The sequence below is a fragment of the Benincasa hispida genome, chromosome 5 (assembly GCF_009727055.1).
Source record: "Benincasa hispida cultivar B227 chromosome 5, ASM972705v1, whole genome shotgun sequence".
NCBI lineage: Eukaryota > Viridiplantae > Streptophyta > Magnoliopsida > Cucurbitales > Cucurbitaceae > Benincasa > Benincasa hispida.
In genome coordinates, this window is record NC_052353.1 from 51,071,601 (window position 1) to 51,079,515 (window position 7,915).

The following is a 7,915-nucleotide window of genomic DNA, read 5'->3' on the forward strand; positions in this document are numbered from 1 at the left end:
ACTACGTCATGATTTGATCCCTTTCTTTAAATGTACGAAGGAAACTTAAAGAAATTTAAGTCTAGTCCATCATAAGGGTATGACAACCACGCAAATATGATACTACAATATTATTTGTTGATCATCCCTATTAAAAAATGACACTCCAGATCAAAAGATGTTAATCCCTATTGGGGCAACATAACGGATTAGAAGTTCATCCCTCGTAAGGAGCTAGCATAGTAAAGAAAAAGGCACATGCTTGGAATGCACTTCGCTTCCTCTTCGAAATCAAACTCGGATGCTCTTCCATCTTCAAGTTCAGAGATTTCATTGATGCTTCATTTTCATGCTCAAGTCTGAGGCTTTTCAATGGCATCTTCATGCTCAAAGTCACGAAGTAGAGCTTAATGTGAAGATTCATCGATGCTTCGTCAAACTCAAGTGCAGAGGATTATGGGTGTCAAGCTTAAATGCGGAGGATTCACTGATTCTTCAAGCTCAAGTGCGAAAGATTCGCCGATGCCTTCATCAAACTCAAATGCGGAGGATTTGCCAATGCTTTGTCAAACTCAAACTCGAAGGTCTCGTCGATGCTTCTCCATCTTCAAATTCAGAGGCTCCATTGATGCTGCTCCATCTTCAAAGTTCAAGATTGGCGGTGCATGACCCCACTTCCATCTTCAAGTTCAAGATTGGCATGCATGGCCCCACTTCCATCTTCAAGTTCAAGATCGTTGTGCATGGCTCTACTTCCATCTTCAAATTTAAGATTGGTGTGCATGGCTCCGTTCCGTCTTCAAGTTCAAGCGATGTGCATAGCTCCGCTCCATCTTTAAGCTCAAGATCGGTGTGCATGGCTTTGCTTCCATCTTCAAGTTTAAGATTGGTGTGCATGGCTCCACTCCATCTTCAAGTTCAAGGTCAGTGTGCATGGCTCTGCTCCGACTTCAAGTTCAAGGTCGATGTGCATGGCTCCACTTCATCTTTAAGTTCATGGTCGGTGTGCATGGCTCGACTCCATATTCAATGAGTCAGTCTACAAAATCATGACGCAACTTCGCTTCATCTCTAAATTGTGGTGTGGTTTTGCTTCATCTTCAAAGTCATGGCGTGGCTTCGCTTCATCTCCAAATTGATGGCGCAACTTCGCTTCATCTTCAAAATGTTGGCGCAGTTTCGCTTTATCTCTAAAAGTCTGGTGTGGTTCGCCTCATCTCCAAAGTTGTGGCGTGGCTTCGCTTTATCTCCAAACTGATGGCACGACTTCGCTTCATCTCAAAAATTATGATGCAGTTTCGTTTCCTCTCCAAAATGTTGGTACTGTTGGATCCTGTTGGATCAATATGGCAACCCTAGAGGGGGTGAATAGGGTTTAATTAAACTTTTTTTTTTCTAAATCAACCCAATTAACCCAATTAATACACTTTTTATAAATAATAAGAAAAATTCAATTTATGCAACAAATAAGATGATAAAAAATGTGATAATTTAATTCTATCAAATTTTAGCAAATAAATAAGAACAAACTAAAATATATAATAAATTGTTTAAATTAATTGCAAAAATAAAAAGTAAAGAGTTAGAGAAGAAGACACTGTAATTTTTATAGTGGTTCGGTCAAACTCGACCTATTCCACACTCCCCAAGGGCCTCTTGGGAATTTGAATAAAATCTTTCCGACTCTTTCCACGGATTAGAGCCCAACCGTCCTTTTACGGGTTCAAGAGCAAACTCGATCCTTTCCACGGTTTAGGATCAAACCATTACAAATATTGGAATTTTTTAAGAACACAATACAACTCTCACTAGTGTGGATTTATAAGTTTAAGCACTCAACAAGTTTATCCTCACAATACAATAATACTCTCTCAAGAATAAAATGAAAAGAAAAAAAATTGGGAACTTAGAGAGAACAACAATGGAACTTTTGAGTTTTGGAGGATTATGAAATGTAAAATTTGTTAGTTTAAAATTTGAAGAGGAAGATGGTTTATATAGAAATGGAAAATTTTTTGGAAACCACAATTAATTTGGATCATTGGATTTTGGAAAAGAAAAATAAATGGTGGAGATTTTAAACTAAACTAGTCGTTAGATACAAACAAAATATAATATTAAATTCCTTTTCTTTTGAAATTCATTTTCTTTTTAAAATTAATCCAAAAAAAAAAAAAATATACCATGTGTCAAAAACTAGTCGTTAGACATAAACATAAACTAATATTAAATTCATTTTCCTTTTAATTCACTTTCTTTTTAAATTCATTCTCTTTAAAGTCAATCCAAAAATTTAAAAAAAAACATACCATGTGTAAAAAACTAGCCGTTAGACATAAACATAAAATAATATTAAATTTATTTTCCTTTTAAATTTCTTTTAAATTTCAATTTTTATTTTATTTTAAATCAATTCAAAAATCAAAAGTTCATCATATGTTAATCTCTAAATGATCCACTATTCAACCAATATGCTGCCACATGTCTATATGCAAATGGTCTGGTTATGCCACGTCATCCACCACGGTTGGTTATGCCACGTCATCCACCACGGTATTTTCTCTATAGACTTGTTTCGGTCATAATTCAAGAGGAGTTGGAATCGTTGTTTCAAGCTCTACACTGTGGACATATTAAAACACTAAGATTTTAAGTAAAAAATTGAGTTTGTTATCATCAAAATATTGATTAATTAATTAATTAAAATTAATTAATTTGAGATTAAGGGCCAAAAAGCCAACAATCTCCCCATTTTTGATGATGACAAACCATTCAAGAAATGACTTGAAATACATGTAAACAATATGCAGCACATAATAAAATTCAACATATCACCATAAAGATCATTCTTGAAATTCACTCAAAAAAATAAATTATCCCCCTAATTAATACAATTAAAATCATAACAAATTTATAGCATATTTTTCTTAAACTTTTCCCCATTTGGAATCATCAAAAACAATAATTAAGAAACTGCAATATACCACTTTGGTAGTGGATAAGGCAACCAAATTTTGTTTTTTACTAAACCAAGAAACTAAGAAACTACCAAGAAATTGACAAGTCCCACTAGTACTCTTACGGTCAAGTAAACTACCCGCAAAATCCGCATCGGAATATCCTACCAAATTAAATTTAATATTTCTAGGATACCATATGCTTAAATCAATAATACCAAGCAAATATTTAAAAATTCTTTTAACGGCATATAAATGTGATTTCTTAGGACAAGATTGAAATCTAGCACAAAGACATACACTAAATATAATATCGGGTCTACTAGCGGTTAAATAAAGTAAAGATCCAATCATACCTTTATAAGTTTTTATATCTACACACTTACCTTCTGCTTAGTGGATGTTGGAATCGTTGTTCCGAGCTCTGTGTTATGGACATATTAAAACACAAGACTTTAAGTAAAAAAATTGAGTTTGTTATCATCAAAACATTAATTAATTAATTAATTTGAGATTAAGGACCAAAAAGCCAATAGGTACAACTTCACCCCTTCTCCAAAATTGGTGTAGCTTCGATTCCTAAATGTGGGTGTGGTTCCACCTCATATGCGAGATCAAGTTTGGTTTGCCAAGCTCTACCTCATATGCAAGGACAACTCTGGTCCATCCGGCTCCACTTCATATGAGAGGACAACTCTGGTCCGTCCGGCTCTACCTTGTACGCGAGATCGACTCTAGCCAATCTGACTCCACTCAAAAGCTTGATGGCATATTCTTCTCATCTTCAAAGTTTGATGGCATATCCGTTTCATCCTCAATACTCAATGGCATATTTCCGTTATCTTCAAATTTTGATCAAGAGTAATATAACAAGGTAGACCTTATCTGGATCCTCCCTAGGGTGAAAACATAGGAGAGTTGTAAGCCTTGCAGGGCCCCTCCCATGACGTTCAGGATATGCGAACGGTGCTACAAGGTAGTGGTAGACCTTATCGAGCATGAACAGAAGCGGTTGTACAAAAGAAGAAGAGGAAGAGGAGAGAAAGGAAAGATTAGAAGAAGAGGGGATGAAGATAATTGAGGGGTTTGGGGTCTTATTTATATAGGTTCCCTAAGTTCCATAACAAATTAGGAAATCCAAATCAAATAAAAGATTTGAAATATTAGATTTTTTTATCAGATTTCCTAATTTGATTCTATCCTAATTTCAAATTAAATTAAACAAATTTCCTATTTAATTTAATCTTATTAGATTTTGTCCTCAAATTTATTTTAATTAAGATTTGGACATATTCTAATTTTTAATCAAATTCAAATTTAAATTGTGGATAAAATCATAAATTAAAATCTGACAATATTCCAAAATTTATTCAAAATCAAAATCGTTAATTGCAAATAAATATCAAATTAAAATTTGGGCATATTTCAGATTTTATCCAAATCTAAATTATGAGACTTTTATCCAGGATAAAATCTCAAATTAAAATTGGGCATATTCCATTTTGATCCAAAATCTAAATTATGAGACTTTTATGCTCAAGCCAAATTATAGGGATAAAATCTCAAATTAAAATTTGGGCATATTCCAAATTTGATCCAAAATCTAAATTATGAGACTTTTATGCTCAAGCCAAATTATTAGGGATAAAATCTCAAATTAAAATTTGGGCATATTCCAAATTTTATCCCAAATCTAAATCACCAGATTTTTAGCCAAATTATTAAGGATAAAATCTCAAATTAAAATGGGCATCTTCCAAATTTTTTATCAAATTCATCTAAACGTAGGTTCTAAATCAAGGTGTGGGAAATATCTAAAATTCATCTCAAATTAAAATTTGGTTATATTCCAAATTCAAGTATCCTATTGAGCAGATAAGAAAAAAAATATCTATTATTCAAATTTTTGCATATCCCAAATTTTATCTTAAATCCAAATCTAATTAAATTGGAACAAAGCTCAAAATTTTTAGTAAATTTGGCGATATTCCAAATTTTATCTTAAATTCAACTTAAACTTATGTACTCAATTCACAATTTGACTGACACATCAATTGAGATCAAATTCAAGAACAAATATATTTGGATTTTGATTCCTACTTTATATTTTTCGAGATTCATCCACTATATATGCGCATAAATCTTGAAAGAGACATTTGTTGAATGATAAATTTTAGACCAATCACAAATTGCCACGTCATTTACTAAATTAATGATGAAATTCCAAATCATTAAATCTGGGCTCAATTAGGAGTTGATATATGTCCTGAATTGAAGTTGAAACAAATTTCGATGACGCTACGTGGTTTTATATGACCGTTGAATCATATAAGATTAATTTGACCTAATTTGATATTATTATTTGGGTCAAAGTCCAATTAGGTCCAAAAATAGGCTGAATTTGACTCAGGACTAAATCCGATTAATTCAGCCCAAGGCCAACCCAGGGACCAACCAAGCTCAAGTCCAACTAATTGGGCCCAAAGGCTAGGCCGATCAACCAAGCCCAAGCCACTTGTGAACTTTATAAATAGATAAGTTCTCCTCATTTGGAGAGGTTAGCAATTCTATACTCTAGAGAGTTTATAGGAATTCTCTATAACCAGAAGACTCCTTGACTCTTGAAGCTGATCACACCTGAAGACTTGACCGAAGTCCTTTGAAGATGCAAGCATTCTGAAGATTGAAGTTCTTTGAAGACACAAAGAGGATTCTTCCAAGACTTCCAAGACTCCACTCCTAGAAGACATAAAACCCTTGAAGACACAAAGAAGATTCTTTCAAGACTTCTACTTCAAGAGAAGATTCTTCCAAGACTTCTACTTCAAGAGAAGACTCTTCCAAGACTTCTACTTCAAGAACGTTCGGTGTTTTTCGTCTTCAAGTCAAACACATTCACCCAACTGAGAGAGAATCAGAGGATCAAGTATTAGAGATCGAACCACATCGCATCAAATCAACTTCAATATCAACACCAACTCAAGTTCAACTTCACGAAACATGTTTTTTTGGAAGCCTCGTGTGAACAACGACTATTTTCTTAATTCTAAATTGTTGTATTTGAAAAATAAATAAATAAATAAACTCTAGCTACCAACTCAATATTAAAAAAAATACATTTTATGAATGCTACATATAAATTAAGATTACATAAGTAGACGGTTACAAAATTAAATAAATGCAACGAATAAGGAAGTGGTTGGTAGATAGAAATTCATCATCATTAAATGCTATTTTATTCATTAAATTATTGTTTTGATTCATTGAATGGTCTAATCCCAAAACGTGGACTATGCAATTAAATGGAAAACAATGTGGTTTCAGTTTTTCAATTATTTATTGTGTTTGTCAAAGTTTCTTTAAACTTCCAAAAAAATATATATATAATATATAACTCGTTTACCAATTGTTTTTTTTTTTTTTTTGAAATTTACTAAAATAACCAAGATATAAATTAAGAAGTAAGAAATGGAATTGATAAAGTGAGTCTATTCAACGATAATTGGCATTAGGAGGGTTAAAAAAACCCGACATTCCGAACAACTCGAACTATCCGACCTAAATTATAATGATTAGGTTGGATTAGTTTTATTCTTGGATTGGATTTAGATTGGATTTGGTTGAATTTTTTCTATTTTTGTTGGGTTGGGTTGGATCTTAGGTTAATTAAAAAAATTATGGTTGATCCAACCCGACCTGAATTACATATATAATTTTTTAAAAAAAGATTATAAATATTTCTCTTTGTTTAAAGTTTGACTACTTTGGATTGATGAATTTGTGAATTTTTAATATTTTTCTTTTAAAATTGATATGATGTTTGCCTTTGTTTAAAGTTTGTAATAAATACCATATATATTTGGTATTTAACATTTGGATTTTATATATTTTAAATTAATAAGAAAAAAGACGTTAAAACCCGACAATCCAACCCAATCTAACTTGAATTCTAAAACTAACTCGAATTCTAAAAGTTGGGTTGGATTAGAGACTTTATTTGGGTCTTTTGGTTACCAACCCAAATTTTCAGATTGGTTAAAAAAAAACTTCAACCCAACCCAATCCAACCCATGTACACCCTTAATTGGCATCCATTTTTTCTTTCAATGTTAGATATATAAATCTGTTCATTCTATTTGTACAAAATAATTAATTGATTAAGAAATGAATTGCAGCACCTTATATGTATAAAAAACTGTCTTTATACTTATGTCTAATAAATTCTAAAACTTTAAAAAGTATTCAACAAGTCTTTCAACTTTCAATTTTTTATCTAATAAATTTTTTATGATTTTAAATTTTGTGTATGATAGGTTCTTGACCTATTCAACATTTTTTAAAATTCATTCACGAAATTATTGAGGTTAATCACCTATTAGAAAATAATAGATTTGTGCAATGATTTTTATATATCTTATCCTATTTAAGCACCATTTGGTATTTATTTGATTATTTGTTTTTACTTTTTTTGAAAATTAAGTCTATTCCACCTTTTAAATTTCTTATTTTGTTATCTACTTTCTACTAAATATTTTAAAATATTAAGTCGAATTTTGAAAATAAAAAAAGTTTTGTTTTTTGAATTAAACTCTTTTACTAAAAAAGATGAAAACCAAAACCATGATAAGAAATTGAAAGAAAATATACTTAATTTTTAAAAATAAAAAACGAAATGGTTGACAAATGAAACCTTAGGCATCCAATTTCATCATTCATACCCGTTTAAGTGTTAATTTGATGGAATATACTATATCATTTTCTACCTTTTTAATTCAAAAATTGTTGGTAGAGAATTCAATCATGACTTTAAAATAGTAATTGATGTTTTATTTACTAAAATTTCATTTGGTAGCCATGTTTTTAAAATTAAGTTATAAATATCACTCCAATCCATTAATTTATAATTTTTGTTGTCTACGTTTTAGAGGAAAAATTTTATTTGGTTTTTGGAATTTGATTCAAAATTCAAATTTTAACAT